Genomic DNA, 17,892 nt, shown 5'->3' with positions numbered 1-17,892 from the left:
CTCACTGCTTTTTCTGATTGGGCTAATCACCCCATTGTCCCTTAGCACTTTGAGTCCGGGATTTTAACCACAAGAAAGGAAGAGTGACGGAGGGAATCGCACAGAAAACTACATTCCCTTTTCTTTTATATATATATATATATCCCCCCACCATCTCCCCTTTCTCCCATATCAAATCTTGCACCATTACCTCCAGTTTTTCCATAACGCCTCATGCGTCATCCATCTAGCTCACTTTAATGGCAGCCTCATAATTATTTAGATGATTATGTGTTGCAAGCCATTTAGCATGCTCAATGACACATGTTTAATTTATTTGCTGCTGCAGCTTCTCGTAGAGGAACAGAGGAAAGAACTGGAGACGGGTGACGGTGGCGTTACCGCCGCTGTGGTGCCAGTAGTGAAGCAAATCAGTGCCAAAATTGTTTGATAAATTGCAGCTGTTGATATAATATGCTATGCCACATCAAAGAGCTAATGTGATACAAATAAGGTGTGCTTTGTGTAGCATTGCAAGGCAACGTTTGCTCGGGCTAATGGCGTGTGTCTTGGTTGACCAGTGAACCCACATAACACACTGCACCATTGAGCAAGCTATTAGGACATGATAATGGGCGAAGCTGCCGGATGCTGAATGCAGCCCTGTTTCCTTCAAGGTTTCTACAACTGCGGCTGAAGGAAAACAGCACGGAAAATTCACAGATGAATCTCAGATTAGGCGTTTATTTGAGGGAAATCAGAAATATTTTCACTTCGCAGGCAAGAAAAATACATCTGAGGGCTGTCATGGTCGTCTGTGGAGCTGAAATATATTTGAAAATGCACATTTTTGGCAGCAAAACATTTTAATTTGGGGAATAGATGGAGGAAAGTGTGTGAAAAGGCACAAAGGCTTGAGTTCATCTCATACCTTCACTTCTGTGTGGCTGCAATAGTGTCAGGTAACCACTAGAGAGTAGTATAACCTCACTGAAAGGTAACACATGGCACTGGTTCTTATTCACAAGGTCCACAAAGAAACAAAACTTTGTGTTTTTGACAGGCTTTATTACTTCTGCACATATAATCTGTTTATTCTGTATATTTAATTCAAAGAAAATTCAAACTTTGCGCGTTAAAATTGAGATAAATGGGAATGAACAATAAAACAAATACATTTTTACTGTATGTTTTTCTATTTAAACACACATTGAAACATACATTTATTTTATTTAAAGCTCACCTTCACTAGTAAAATTAAAATTATATGACTTAACTTTGATGTTTGATGATGATGCATGTGCAAAATGTGATGCTAGAAAGGTGTTTCTACATTCATAAAGGGGGAAAGTTGCTCTGTATTCACCTTAAAAGTCAGTTTAACACGTGTACGTCTGACCAGGGGTTTGTGACATCACATGTTTGGAAGCCAATCACGGTCCAGCATGCCACTTACACAAGAACGATGAGGAAATTGAAAGCTAAAGAGTACATGCACTGAGACTGGACTTCTCAGTAAAGGAGGAGGCCTCTTGTGTCAAGTGCTTCTGAAATGAACAGTATTTGTTTATTTATAGATTTAATAATTTCCAACAAGGTAACTGAACATTTTTGGGAGTAAAAAACATATCAGACATAACTATTCTTCAAAGCAGAGTATTTTTATATGTCTCAAAACCTCACCAAAGGCGGTTTTCAAGTACAAGAAGTCGCCTCGGAGGACTCCGCAGGGCGGTCAGTACAGATTTGTGCTCGCACGGCGCTGAACAGCACAGCTTGCAGACACGACGTCGGGCGCAGTGTGCTGCAGCTGGGTCTTGACGTGCGCTGAAGTCTGTCACTGCGCTCCCAGACCGCTCTGTCATCTCCAGCATCTGCCGTGACTTCTTGTTGGAGAAGCTTCTGGAACAATCACAGTTCTCTGCTTGTCAGCACCTGGTGTTCCTGTCTGCTTCCCTACAACATGTCGCTGTCTCTCACACACACATCCACACATACATTTAACTGCTTGTGCTCCAGAAGCAAAAACAGGTTTTCACACCTTGTTACTGTCATTACTCAAACCAGGGTCTTGCTTCAATGCTCTCACTGTAATGTAAATCTCAGTAGCAGAGCTGTTTATATTAATTTAATTCCTAAAATGCAACCAAACTCTTAGAAGTGCAGATACAGCCATCTGCTTTGGGGTGCTGAGAACATTTATCAGTTCTGCAGTACGCCTTTTGTGTTTATGTGGTTGATTATTTAAAATGTATATATAGAACCTATAGCGTCTTGTAGTTCTTCTTACATGGACTTTGTGCTGACGCTGCATGAGGATGAAGAAAATAAAAAGTCACACACAGTGGGAGACGTCGTGGTATTCAGGTTTTTTACTGCCTTGTAACGCGGAAGACAATTTACATTGCTGCACAATTCTCAAAATAACAAAGGGAAGTAAACATTAGGATTGTAATTCACTCAGCAGCTGTGTGTTAAGGGTTTAATGTATAGAAGAAGCTTCCAACTGTGATATCAGCTGTGGTTGATCTCCAGTACTCAGCACAACAGTAATGATCTTTAAAGTGCTGCATAATGTCTCAGTGTTTGTACCATATGTTGTCTGTAGTATAAGTATCCTGATGTTCTAATGCGTTCTCATCCGAACTTGTCAGCTCAACTCATCGCTTTGTAAGTGACCCAAATGTCCAAATATGCGTGCTCTTAGACGGGTGTCAATTAATGCTTGTCATGTGCATTGGGGTCTTTTCAAAATACACTTCTGTTTTTGCAGGAAATGCATACAGTCTTTTCCAAAGTAAACCTAAAACAAAGTAAAAGTAAAACAAAGTAACATCCCGTTTTTACGTTTATTTCCTCAAGTTTGGGAAACAAAAGCATGTGGTTAGTAGTGTGAGGCAGGTTTCTTCCTCTAGTTACTGAATTATCTATCAAAGGGCTGTGGGTCCAGTAAGTGCACGGGGACAGCTTCTCAGAGTGACTTGATCGACTTTAATCTACCAAAAAAGAACGTAGCACAACTGAAAATCGACAACAAGAGTGACATCTCACATCTTATATATATCAATCCGCCACACTTCCTCATAACTCTTATTACCTGCACGTAAGGTGCGCGATGGTAAATAGTTCCCAAATGTGATGTGAGGAGCAAAATAAAATATGTAATCAAAATATGAATGTAGTGAATATTAAATTATGTAGCTACAAAATAATGAACAGAGAAAAATGAGACAATGTACTTGATACACCCTCATGAAAATAAATCCTCTCTTACAACAGGGTTGAGCTGAATACTTGGATAAAAACAAGTATCTGTTACAGACAATGTGCTTTTTACGAGGGTGAGTTTCATATCATCGAGTAAAATGTGTCATTATCTGAACTCGTGATAAAGGAAAATCCTCATTAATGTTTAATCTGTTACAAAATCTGTGATAAAAAAATTATCTAAAGCTCAATTCTGAGGCTGCTCTGTAAATACTTTTCTCATAGGGAATAACTCTTGCAACTTCTGATCAATCCAAATATATTTGAGGCTTAAAATAACAACTTCTGATTAGGCCCAACCCACTTTCTATTTAAACCCCACCCATATCTGACATAAACTCCGCCCATTTGAGAACAGATACAGATAATGGTGTGCTTGCTCCTCCCTAGTGGTTAGGTTTAAAAAAAACATCATGGCTTGGCTTAAAATCAATACAGTTGTTACCAAGTCATGTAACATCACATGACATACATCACCACTAGTGTATCATGCTGCACATACTAGCACACTTTGTCATTAAAATAACTCTACCGACTGCTGGTTTCACACAGGAAACCAACAGTGGGCCCCTGGGTGAAAGTCCACAGTTTGTTTGACCAATCCTCCACCTCTTCCACCTGCCCCGTGGACTTTCTCACTTTTTACACAACAACAGTTGCTGGCGCGTTACAAACTCTTTCATAACGCCACAGAAGGCGCCTCAGTTCGTGGGTATCTAACATGCCCATCACTGACAAAGCAGCAGTTTTGAGATGGGCGTGAGAACTAGCTGGATGGTTTTGTTGGGTTAGGGTTTGTTTATAAAACACTTCAGTTCCCAGTGTAGAGTTTGGAAAGTTATGAAGACATTTCTACAAGTCCCATATGGTCTAGCGGTCAGGATTCCTGGTTTTCACCCAGGCGGCCCGGGTTCAACTCCCGGTATGGGAACAAACTTATGATCATGCACTCATAAATTCCAAGTATAACTCTAGGACTTACAGAGCCCAATACTGCATTTGATTATTGGTAGATCTCTAATTACCCGTTTAAACCAGACCACATAAAGGAAGGCAAGAAAAGATGATCACCACAAAATAATCCCAACAGAACACCAGCTTTGGGGCGACTGTGGCTCAGAGGTAGAGCAAGTCATCCACCGATCGCCGGCTCGATCCCCGGCTCCTCTAGTCTGTGTGTCGCAGTATGCTTGGGCAAGATACTGAACCCCAAATTGCTCCCGATGGCAGTTTTATCAGTGTGTGTGTGAATGGTTACTGAGTAGCAGGTGACACCTTGTATGGTAGCCTCGGCCACCAGTGTGTGACTGTGTGTGTGAATAGGTGACTGTTACATGTTGTGTAAAAGTGCTCTGAGTGGTTACTACTCACTTGCTATACAAGTGCAGTTCATTTACTATTATATGTTGGTGGCACAGTTTATTCAGTAACTAATTTAAAATTATGTGGAGTCATGGGTTCAGAAAGTGCAGCCTATGTATTCTGTGTCAGTTAACCACTTGTGACCGATGAGCCTTCTCCACAGCAGACATTTTGACTCACAGCAGGAAATGCATGGCTGGAACTAATACTGTTAAGTGTCAAATGGTGCACAGCAGGAGCAGAAAACTCATGGACTCAAAGTTATGCTTGCTTATATAGAGATATTTTAGTCAGTGTTGGCGTTTTAACCTGTTCAAATCCCCCTTTATTCCAATGGACATAACTTTTCTATGATGTCTAGATCTATGATAACTATCATCTGACTCCACCCAGATGCACAGGCTTATTTGATGGCATATCTATGAGCCAATCACAGTGTTCCACATCATCTAAAGTGGACTGCAGGAGCGTTACGCCCCCTGTTTTAACAAGTATGGCCGATTGTGAGGCAAGAAGGATGCTCAAGGCAAGTTTCAGTCTGTTATTAACACTATTGTTAAAGTACATACAGTACAGGCCAAAAGTTTGGACACACCTTCTCATTCAATGCGTTTTCTTTATTTTCATGACTATTTACATTGTAGATTCTCACTGAAGGCATCAAAACTATGAATGAACACATGTGGAGTTATGTACTTAACAAAAAAAGGTGAAATAACTGAAAACATGTTTTATATTCTAGTTTCTTCAAAATAGCCACCCTTTGCTCTGATTACTGCTTTGCACACTCTTGGCATTCTCTCCATGAGCTTCAAGAGGTAGTCACCTGAAATGGTTTCCACTTCACAGGTGTGCCTTATCAGGGTTAATTAGTGGAATTTCTTGCTTTATCAATGGGGTTGGGACCATCAGTTGTGTTGTGCAGAAGTCAGGTTAATACACAGCCGACAGCCCTATTGGACAACTGTTAAAATTCATATTATGGCAAGAACCAATCAGCTAACTAAAGAAAAACGAGTGGCCATCATTACTTTAAGAAATGAAGGTCAGTCAGTCCGGAAAATTGCAAAAACTTTAAATGTGTCCATAAGTGGAATCACAAAAACCATCAAGCGCTACAACGAAACTGGCACACATGAGGACCGACCCAGGAAAGGAAGACCAAGAGTCACCTCTGCTTCTGAGGATAAGTTCATCCGAGTCACCAGCCTCAGAAATCGCAAGTTAACAGCAGCTCAGATCAGAGACCAGATGAATGCCACACAGAGTTCTAGCAGCAGACCCATCTCTAGAACAACTGTTAAGAGGAGACTGCGCCAATCAGGCCTTCATGGTCAAATAGCTGCTAGGAAACCACTGCTAAGGAGAGGCAACAAGCAGAAGAGATTTGTTTGGGCCAAGAAACACAAGGAATGGACATTAGACCAGTGGAAATCTGTGCTTTGGTCTGATGAGTCCAAATTTGAGATCTTTGGTTCCAACCGCCGTGTCTTTGTGAGACGCAGAAAAGGTGAACGGATGGATTCCACATGCCTGGTTCCCACTGTGAAGCATGGAGGAGGAGGTGTGATGGTGTGGGGGTGTTTTGCTGGTGACACTGTTGGGGATTTATTCAAAATTGAAGGCACACTGAACCAGCATGGCTACCACAGCATCCTGCAGCGACATGCCATCCCATCCGGTTTGCGTTTAGTTGGACGGTCATTTATTTTTCAACAGGACAATGACCCCAAACACACCTCCAGGCTGTGTAAGGGCTATTTGACCAAGAAGGAGAGTGATGGAGTGCTGCGGCAGATGACCTGGCCTCCACAGTCACCGGACCTGAACCCAATCGAGATGGTTTGGGGTGAGCTGGACCACAGAGTGAAGGCAAAGGGGCCAACAAGTGCTAAACACCTCTGGGAACTCCTTCAAGACTGTTGGAAAACCATTTCAGGTGACTACCTCTTGAAGCTCATGGAGAGAATGCCAAGAGTGTGCAAAGCAGTAATCAGAGCAAAGGGTGGCTATTTTGAAGAAACTAGAATATAAAACATGTTTTCAGTTATTTCACCTTTTTTTTGTCAAGTACATAACTCCACATGTGTTCATTCATAGTTTTGATGCCTTCAGTGAGAATCTACAATGTAAATAGTCATGAAAATAAAGAAAACGCATTGAATGAGAAGGTGTGTCCAAACTTTTGGCCTGTACTGTATGTTATGTTAAACAGTTGTTAAAGAAATCATGAGACGTTATATCTCTTCTACATGTCAAATGATCCTATGAAAGATTTATTTTTCAAAGGAACAGACACTGGATCTGAGTGTCAGTGTTAGATGAACAGAGGGAATACTGTTTGAAAAGATTATTCTGTATCATTTAATTTTCTGATGATGCAACCAGCTTATAATGCATCCTTCTGATTATGCGTGGAGAATATTAAGGTTTTCAACACACCTTTCTGGAGATACTTCAGAAATTGAGGATATTTTGAGCAATGATGACAAATATAATACAAAATATATGTACAGTGTGTGTTAAAGCATCCCTTTATTCATTGATACGAGTTAACCATTCATGAAAAATGAATAAACTGTGTCTTTGTTGAGAAAAATGACTGTTAAGACCACATTCTGCTTACATCAGAATGGACAGGAAAAATAACACATCTGTGCCCCCCCTACAACCTCAACACACTCTAATTCTGTGGTTAACACCCTTAAACACACTAATTAAGTCATTTCGTGGATAACAGCACTGGGCTCGCCCACAATTGAAGTAGCCACATAACATTAGCCACAGTAGCTGTATGGGTAGTCGACTCATCTCGTGTTAATGCAGTTGTGGGGAGCAGTGAATTGCATGTAGACCTAATTAAACTAGTAGTTTAACTACATTTTGCAGTTGTTTGCTTGTACTTCATCTACGTTCATATTTGCACTGTGATTCAAGTAAAATTACTTTTTGCCTTTTTTTGTGTAGTTAATTAGGGTACTGAAGCCTTAAAGGGCCAGTGTGTAATATTTGGCATGGTTTATTGTCAATCTGAATCTGAATCTGAATATTCTACCCATTAATATGTTTATATAAGTGTATAATCGCTATAAAATAAAATTCGTTTGTCTTCGTGTGGCTTCTCACCCGCTCAGCATCAAACACATGGAGTTCCTCATCTGTACGCTCCGGCTCAAACAGGTATGGCTCTGGGTCTGTGTCCGCTACAAGAAACTCTTCAAAATCGCGTTCAAAGTCGTCCATTGCAGCTACTATAGTCCGGAGATATTGCTAGGCTAAATAAACAGCTGAGCTCTGTTTACCGGCTACGCTGTCAGTCAGTGTGCGGGCTGGAGATTGGTGGAGCAGAGAGGGGAGGGGGGTCCCCACTCGGTATGGTAAATGAGTATGTGTGTAAAGTTTTGCAGTGTGTCTGTTACGCTAGAAGAGTCAGAGTTTGGGACGGAGTCTTTTACCCCCTGGAGTGTTACCAGAGTTTCTGGAGTGCTCAAATAAACGGGCCTTTTTCCCGAACGCTCCTCTGGTCTCCTGCTCGTGAGGGATTCATTACAATATTGTAACATGGCTTAGATTTCTAAATAAATATTCACCTCATCGCTAGATAGACCTACTCCTGAAAAACTCGTGTGCAAGTCTTTTTGTCCATACGAGGCCGCCGTCATTTACCCGACGGGAGGGGTGAGCGAGTGAGCCCTGCAGTCTAGAATTTGACCACTGATGTCACTGTTTTCAACCCATTTTACACACTGGCCCTTTAAACAATTTTATTTCATAAATAGAAAGGAATAAGATTTTATTTTGCCATTACTTCTCTACTGTATTTTAATACCCTTTGAACACAATTAGTCATAAACGTATTGATTATATGCTCAGAGAAGTTGTTGCATGTTATATAAGATGTTACTTGGCTAGCTAAGTGCATTACCCTCACTTGGACTCTAGTGTTTGAAGGCAGGTGTCTGACTGATGGACACTGTACACAAAACCAAAGCCAATGTTCCTGCACTTTGATTAGTGGGTTTTTTTATTTTCTTGGTTCATGACATGTGAACATGTGGGCACTTTTTGCAATAAACTCAAATGAGTGGCATTTGTTTTATGCTAGCATGTGACTTTTTGTATTTTATTTTGTTATAATTTGTCAATTTTATCTTTTTTTTTCTTTTTTACAAAGTAGTTTGAACCACTTTTTCTAAGTAGCTTCAATTAAATTAAAAATTAAATTAAAATAAATTAATACTTTTCCTTATCTGTGAATTTCTGCTGAGTCACATTGGATACATTTTCATTGTCATTAGCAATGAAGACAACAACTCCCATGATCCCACGCTACTTCGTGATGTCATTAAAGTCCGTCTTTTGCTACTGTTTTGATTGGGAAATTGCGTATGGTGTGATAAATTTTTTAATTTTTAAAAAAAAAAATTGTACATGAGCTTCTGAAATTCCTGCTGTTTGCCTCCTGCACAATTACAGTACAGATTATATTAATGCTACATTTGTGCAAATCCTCATATTTGATGCATATACAGTCAAAGTTTTGCATATTAGACACTAGCTATGTTTCCATCCAAAAGTGATTCGAATCATTGGGAAATGCGCATTAAAAGAAATACGAGTCCTGTGTGTTTCCATTAAATGTACGGACTTTGGTGAAAACTACGAACTCGCGCAAGTTTTCCGCAGAACCGGAAACAAAACAAGTCTCGCATTCTTCTTCTTCTACGTTTTCTGGTGGTTGGCAACCAGCTTGTAAATGCGTTACCGCCTTCCCGACCTGGAGTGTGGATATCACCATGGAGAGAGGTGCGCTACGTCAGACTTAATTCGAACATAACTGTTTCTATCCCCCGTTTTGCAAATCAATATTTTTTTGAATCAAACAAAACCCGGCTAAAGCGAGCATATTTTAGTTTGTGCGTATCAGGGGATTTTAATTCGAATTTTGGCGTTTCCATCATAATTTTCCAATGCGATACTTCTAGATGCGCATCTAAACAGGCTGATGGAAACATAGCTACTGTCTGTTTTGGGTTATTATTAATGAGGCAACACATGACTTTCCTGTCAAAATATCTGTTATAAACTTAATGGTAAAAACCTGTTAAGTTGCCATCTCACGTTGCTTGTGCCCCCCACATGTTTTGTCACCCTCTTACTTAGCTGGGCACCTGTATACCATTACATGAGTGTAAGTTAAGTGTGCAAAAATGTACCCTTACAAGTGCCATTAACATCAAAACACTGAGTGAGATAATTGACTGGATTGATTACAGGAGGACAATTACACTCGTTTACCTCTCATCCATGAAACCACTCCTCCTTTTAATGAGGCTGGTTTTAAATGTTAACATAGAAAATAATACGATAAATAAGTGAAGAAAAGATCTGAAGTAAAAGGCAAAGAGATGTACTCAGATTCCCACAGAGCCATCCACTCTGTGCACGGCCACTTCAGGCTCCTGCTTCCCTTCAAAGTGAATCTACACTGTTAGGCAAACATGTTCTCCTCTTCGCCACTTCGGCCAAGTTTGATTCATTCGCTCGGAGACATATCAAAACACCTTAAACAGACAAAAAGAAGGAAAAGTTCATATTTTTTCTGCGAAACTTTTGGTTTCAGCTTGTCTGATAAGACTATTTTTACCCTCTTCCAGATTCATGTTGCTTTGCACATAGTTTACTGGAGTCGCATCTCTTCCTCATCACAATTAATTAATGATTAAATGATGATTGAAAGTTCCCTCACCTGACTGCTTATGGAGATGTATTCGCTGATTGAAGTCTCTCAATCAGCAACTAGGTGTGCAATCAACACCTGATTATAACATGCAAACATACAGTGGTCCTTCTGCCCCCTCCCCCATCCTAAAATCACCTCTCCATTTATTTCAATTAATCAGTTAATGGTGTTAAGGTCAGTAAATGTGCTTCCTGTCATACCCCCTCTTTGTTTAGACTCTCTTTTTCTCCTCCAGCCCAGCATCGCTCCATCAGCCAACACATTAAACCAAGTTCGAGACTGATAATCTTTGGCCTGATGTTTCCTCAGTGATTGATTGGCCAGCCGGAGAGCAGGGAGGCTGCTGAGGTCTCAGATAAACTGACACCGCAGCCAAGACTGTGTCCCAATTTTTCCCCCTCGCATTTGACACAGATCTGATGTTTCCTTATCACTGCGAACGACAAAAAACTGCACACGGCGAGGTGTTCTCAACTCCTGAATCACATGAACAAGTGGCACAAAATCTGATTCTGGGACATGCAAATGAGCGACATCAGATTTGTGTTTAATCCCGAAGAAGCAACGACAAAACAGACGGCTTGACAGTTGCTTGACAGAGCTGAGAGTGCGAAGCGTGATTGAAAAAGTCCTCAAACAAGCAGGAGAAGCGTAGGTACAAAAACAAATGTGACACCTTTTGTTAATGGCTCTGTGTACATTCTGACATTGGCATCTGTTCATACTGGTTACAAAGAGTGTGTTATATCTTATAATAGATATGAGCCGTAATCCAAAAGGCACCAGTTACCAGCAGGAGCTCTGGTTTGAGCATGAAAGGCCGCACACAGTGTGAAAACAGCCTTAATTACATCCCACTGAATGCAGTGTGAAGAAATAGTTTGACATTCTGGGACATACGCTTATTGGCTTTGTTGCCGAGGGTTAGATGAGAGGATCAATACCACTCTCAGGTCTGCACTTTAAGTATGAAACCTGAGCCAGGAGGAAATTAGTTTAACTTAGCATAAAGGCTAAAAGAAGAAGGTAACAGCGAGTCTGGCTCCGTCCTAAAGCTCACTTACTAACAAGTTACATTTCCTTTGTTTAAACTAAACACAGGCTGAAATTTTAATGAGTGTTAATTAGTAAAAATGTGGAGCTATTGCTGGTACTGCAGTTGCTTCCAGTCTTAATGCTAAGATAAGCTAATTGCTGTAGCTAGAAGAAACACATCTGACCCTTTTTAAAAACGAAATAAATAATTAAACACATTCATTATGCATTAAAAATGATAATTCAACAACACTGTGTAAACACCATTCATGGTACACATCTTTACCATGAGGAAAGAAGCACAGTGCATTAAAAACCCAACAAGCCAAAAATCCTCTAGCCCCTGTATACCTGCTGCAGCAATAATCACACTTGCAGATATTTACCAGCTGCGACAATGACGTAATGGCTCGTATTATATTGAGAGCATTAATACCTGTGTGGTGGTGTGTCTGTATCACTCTGCAGTTACACCTCCAAAACACTTGTCGGTAGTGATAACTATCACATCACACATTAAACACACATCAAACATGGCTTAATAGAGATGATTTCAAACACAAGTACATAAATCAACTTCACTATAACTCACAGCATTCACAGACAAACACTTGTCTTTATCTGGAAACATTTTCTCCACAAATACAACATGCTAACGTTATTAGCACAAGCCTATGGCATTTTACATTGAATAAATTAGCCTAGCAGCTAGCAGACTTTTCCTCTACTCATATGAAGCCAGGGACAACAGCAACATTTAACAAAGGTAGTGTTGCAAAATTTGGCTCCATTACAACTCACAAGGTTCACTGACAAAACAACTGTCTTATGCAGTTGTCAACTGCAGTCACATGACACATAGTTTGGGTTAAACATGAGCATGTTACAGTCCTGGAGGATTATTAATGTGCACCTCCTCCTGTACTGCCTTAATATGCACATTCAGCACATCCAATGCATCAAAACATTGTTTTCTAGTTGGAGCCGCGCCTCGTTTTCAAACTGTATGGTTTGACTAAAATGAACAATGACAGCAATATAGTCCACGATGAGCAGCGCTAAAATCAACCTGCGTAGTTGTCCCTCCATTGTGACATTAGAAAGTGTCACATTTATCTTGCAAGTGTACTCTTCTTCAACGTTTTGTTTACTTCCTGGATTTTTCCCACATGGAAATTCTGACCAATCAAGAGCAGCTTTCTCACACAAGGCATTTGATCTGGTCCGCTTGTAAATGCTGCCGTGAGAACACGAACCAACTACAGGCCCAAAATTAGTCCCTGACTCAGACCAAAGCAAGACAATTCCATGTCTGAAAACATCCTGTATTAACACCCCTGGTTTTCACCCTTCGCCGGTGTTCCCCAAATCCAAATCCCCGTACCAGCTCAGGAATCAGGGATAGGTCATTGTAATTTTACTCCTAAAAAGGATTATAGTGAAATACTGATTACCTGACAGAGGGAAATGAGACTACGGCCAGTGTTAGTAGGTTTTTTCCAAATCTGAATTGACAGGGCGGAGGTGGGTGGTTAAGTTCAATCCACTATTGCTGATGAGCAGGCTGATTTCTATTAACCTGCAGCCTGCAGATCAAACAGACTGCTCCATGCTGCTGCTGAGAGGGAGGGAGAGAGGGAGACTCTGCCACCAAACTTTTATGACACAGAAAGTCTGCTTAATGGGCTGGAAGATTCTCCCCATTTAGCCCTGTGCGGAAATAAAAGGAAGCTGGTCGGTGCTCAGGAAAAATGGCTACTTCCAGTTAAGTCCCCCAGTGGATTGGAAATTAGGAAATTATAAGCAGAGTGATCAATCATGAAGGAGTATGCGCTCTGGCATGAAACGCCCCAGTATTCTTCGTGATGGGTTTGTGAGGATGTAGAATGACGTCAAACTTCATCTGAGCAATTATCATAGGTGCATCACTGCCTGTCCCATTAGTTCAGCCACGCCTGACGGAGCATGTACCCGACTTTTCATGTGCTCATTTGCAGACAGATGAAATGGAGGCTTAAATGAGCTGCCATTGTGATATTTTTAGGCGCTGACACCAGCAGGTATGTGTTGGTCTGGAAACAGACAAACACAATATGTCATAAAACCAAAGTAATCTCAGTGATATCCTTCACAGTTCGTCCCAAATGTCCCCAAAAAGCGACATTTGTGTTGATTCCTGTCCAGCCAGACATGAAGCCTACCGGCGAAAACAACAGCCAAACACGCCCAACATCCAGTGTTAAAACAGAGTGGCGTTTATCTCCCAGCCTCCCCATGTTTGACAGCTGGAGCCCCGGCACACGAGCACACACAGCCAGCAGCAGCAGCAGCAGTACAAGATCAGGAAGCCCCGAAAGGAGAAGCGAGAACCGGGGCTGATGGGGGGAATATGTCATCCACGGTGCTCTGGGAAAGTTGGAGGGTAGAATATTGATGCAAAGCAATCATGACAAACAAGATGCAAATTGTCATCATAAACAATCACACATTTCTCACAGCTGACAGTCAGAGATGTTTGATTGATAGTGAGCGTGAGTCAGAAGGATTAAAGCAGAATTGTTTAAAGCTGCGACATGGAACTTTTTTGATTGACGCAGATCGGAGATGTGACAACAACAGTGGAGGGAAGCGAATAAACAAAGTGCAATGAAGCCAGACAGAAGGAAGATAAAGACCACATGAGCACTGCTTCTTTTTGTTTTGTGTAGTTCACATTCACTTCTCTTCTTTGGGCCTTAAGGGGCAGGATATGGGCCAAAGAGGCTGAGATCATACAAGCCTTAATCTTCGGTTCCGTTTCATCTTCCGGAACGTTTGCAGCGAAGATTAGACTTGAAAATCCAAATTTGGGTGGTACTGTAGATGTTGGGCAAACGGCAATGACTGTGGTTCAGTTTGACAGGCTGAGATGACTGTCTGTCTGTCTGTCAGTCAGGCAAACATGCTCCCAGACATTCCTCTCTTTAACTCTTCATGTCCTGTTAAATGAATAGTAACTTCCAAAACTAACATCAAGACACACATTTAGAAGACGTGAAATTAGCTATTGAGAATTAAACTCATTGTGGACTGAACTAAACAACCAATGGGAACACCCTCTTTGAAATGCAGTGGTGTCTCCAATAATTAAAAATCTTGAGGTGACACACCAAAACCAAAAGCCATAACAGAATTTAAGTAATTCGAATATGCTGTTGATGTATCTAGGCAAGCTGAAAACTGTGTTCTGTAGCGGTGCAGTTAGAATTTTAAATTCTACAGCAATCCTGTTTAAATGGGTTATGTAGGCCAGTGGTTCCCAACTAGTGGGTTGCGGTCCAAAAGTGAGTCCTGAATCCATTCTGAATGGACCGCAAGTGACTCACAAACATGTCAAGTTAGCAAAAAACACTTGATTTTGAAGTTCAGGGGATTTCCAGCACAGAGCTTTTGTTTCCTGCTGTAGAGTGAGTGACTAATGGACAGCTTCTTGACAGAGACAGCAAACTAGCTCAACAACATGACCAAACGCAAGTATACACTGAATATATTAAACTGTGTGGATTTTGAATCAGTGACTGAGGAGAAATCTGGACCCCCAGGTTGGACCAGTTGGGAACCATTGATGTAGGCTATCTAACATGTTAGGTGATTCATTGTGCTTCAAATAAGCTGATCAAAAAAGACAAAAAAAAACTTTCTTTAAAGGAGGACATTGATTAAAAGGAACAAAACATTCACTTGAAACAAGCCTTCTTCTTTAGGGGAGACTCGTGGGTACCCAGAGAACTCATTTTCATTCACTTATCTTCAGGTAAGAGCTCAAAGGACCCCTTTAAAATGGCCATGCAAGTTGTTGTTCCTTTTCAAAAATTTAGTCTAACACCTCTTGTTCCCAACTTAAAGGATGAGTGGTGCAGAAGTTTGATATTTTCTCAGACCAGAAAAAGAGAGACACGACTGGTTGTTCTGTTTATGCAGGATCGTCTGAAGGGCAATCCAGTATGACGAAGACCTGCAGTGGTCGAAACATGTTGGCTCTTTAAATGATTTAGCCACTACAATAAAGGCGTTTGATCATTTCAGTTACAATATGCTCAAAGGGTGTTATGGGATTTTTGACTAGTGTTGCCAAAATAAAACTACCTACCCCAGCTTTAAGTGGATACTAACCTTCACCATGGTCCGCACTGTTTTCATTTTTTGTAAGAAGAAATGACCATGACTTAAAACTACCCTGTGGAGTTTCTGACCACTAGTGGTGCTATAGATTTATGGTTTTACAAATGAGTACATGTTAGGTTAGAATTGTGCACCAGGATTCGATACACATTCCTGCCACCAGCCACTGATCGTCACTTGGTGGTGGTTATGCGTATATAAAGATGGACAGCACCTCTCCACTTAGTCCAACTGCACAAAAAAAGTCAAAATGTCGCAGATATGGCTGCCTTCTTTCAATGGTGACAACAATTGGAGCCAGAGTCTATGTGGTAGTGATCTCCAGGGTATCGCGGCCCAGCTAAGTGTGAGCAGCAGCACTGATCATGAGCACACTAGGTGGCACACACAGTTTCAATCAAGATGTCAAACCCCATTTTTATAGCATCAGATAATCATAAGATAAGTGAACATGTGAGCATACAGCAAAGAACTACTTAAAATGACAGTTTGGCCCGTGTCCCATCTGCTAACATTAAGGGGGCGGGGTTTATAACCTATACTGCAGCCAGACACCAGGGGGCGATCAAGATGTTTTGGCTTCACTTTTGGGGAGCTGTCATGGCGTCCATCTTTATTATACAGTCTTTGACTTAAGAGTCAAAAGAACTCTTGGTTACAAGTTCTGAAATGGCTTTAAAAATAAAAACTACAAATTTTGAATGATTTGAAATTCATAAAATTTACAAATTTAAATGAAGCTGATAAGAGAGTAAATCCCTGCATGGTGTTTTACACTGTGAGTATTTTCTACTGACTTCCATACTCATTTTTCAGCCAGCGTTTAGTGCCAGCTGGCAACAAATGTGCACAACTTTGATTTTGGGGAGTTGACTTTGATTTTTTTTTTAAATATACTGGGGAGCTGCAACCAGCAAAAGCAAAATAATCTCATCTGCACAGAGTTACTGAGTCTACAGTACGTGTTATTTTGAATCAGTGATGGAAAACATTGAAAAATTAGGCTGTAGAACAAGAATATCTACAAATACTCAGATCCTATGGGACTGTATCTATTCAGGATTTGAGTTCTGGGACTGCTTAACAAAATTTGAACATTTTAAATTCAGAGGACAATAAAAACATGTGCTTTGAGAGATCGTAGCTTAGGACCAAGGTTTCTGTCAAAATAATTCTGTTGTGTCTCACTATGATGACATGGTTTAGAGTCAGAGTAAAAACAGGATTGAGATCAGATGGAGGAGTGTTGCAGGTCGCCTCCACACTGGGCACCAAACAGTGATGTGGGCTTTATCTGCTTCTGCTGAGACTCCATGCTCTGCTTCTTCTCCACCCATGCATACCGCTGCAGTAATGAGTCGCAAAGCCGAACATAACAGGGCCCAATTCCTCACAGGCATTTCCACTCAGGTGGATTATTTCAGCCTTGTGGGCTCTTAGTTTTCCAGTGATTCATTCTATTCATTACATGTCACGATTTTGGGCTCTCATACTAAATAATGGTCGGTTAGTTACCGGTGTTGAGGAGCTCGAGTAGCTTCGGTCAAACGTAATATGCCAGCCGCCATGCTGTCTTTATGTTTGTGCAGAAATCCGCTGACAGGCGCTGATAAATCGGACCCTGGAAATAGTTTATGAATTAATGTTTTGATGGTTTTGGTAAGAGAAAGAGTATTAATGTTGTGAAATAGGCCCTGTGATGAAAATAGGCCCCGTGATGAAAGATGTGGGCAGGAAAATCTTTTATATAAATTGTCTGTATGAGGTGGAGATGAGAGGTGAGGAAGACACAGAGGGAGTAATGGCCAGAGAGCTGAGAGATGTCTGGGATGGCTATAGGATCAGCGTGTGTGTGTGTGTGTGTGGACGAGTGTGTGTAAGTGTGCACGCTGCAGCCTGCACAGGGAGCTGCAGTGCTGTGTGCTGATCATTCATGATGGCACCTTAGAGGCCATCCTGTAAGGAAGAAAAATGAAAACTATTAAAGGCTCGCTGGGCTATGTTGGCTTTGGTGTGTCAGCAATTATTAGCCAGGGACAGCAGTCTTTAGGTCCTCAGATATAGAAGAGTGGGAGACTGTGGCAGAGGAGGGAAGGACACCATGATCCCGTTATATACCCTACTTTGATCTACGCCGCAGAACTTTCTGCACTGTGTGGCAGCAGTGCTGGTGCTGAGGGTTCACTTTTATCAATGGGTTTTTTGAGTGGTTATGTAGCGGTAAAGTAGTAGTAACCCACAAAATCAGTTTTTCTGTGTATGTTTCTCTCCTTCTTCTGGCTCCATCTTCAGGAGTTAAGCAGCCAAAGACACCGTGGTGTGTCTGCACTGAAGTTGCCAGAGAT

General features: G+C 41.2%; 1 non-coding gene across 1 annotated transcript; it reads left to right on the top strand.

Moving 5' to 3' along the window:
• The first annotated feature begins 4,105 nt into the window (after positions 1 to 4,105).
• Positions 4,106 to 4,177, top strand: trnae-uuc (transfer RNA glutamic acid (anticodon UUC)). The gene has a single exon. It is a non-coding gene; the product is annotated as a tRNA-Glu (tRNA).
• The last annotated feature ends 13,715 nt before the right edge of the window (positions 4,178 to 17,892 follow it).

The sequence above is a fragment of the Epinephelus lanceolatus genome, chromosome 20 (genome assembly GCF_041903045.1).
Source record: "Epinephelus lanceolatus isolate andai-2023 chromosome 20, ASM4190304v1, whole genome shotgun sequence".
In the NCBI taxonomy this organism is placed as follows: Eukaryota; Metazoa; Chordata; class Actinopteri; order Perciformes; family Serranidae; genus Epinephelus; species Epinephelus lanceolatus.
This window is presented reverse-complemented; position numbering and strand designations above follow the sequence as displayed.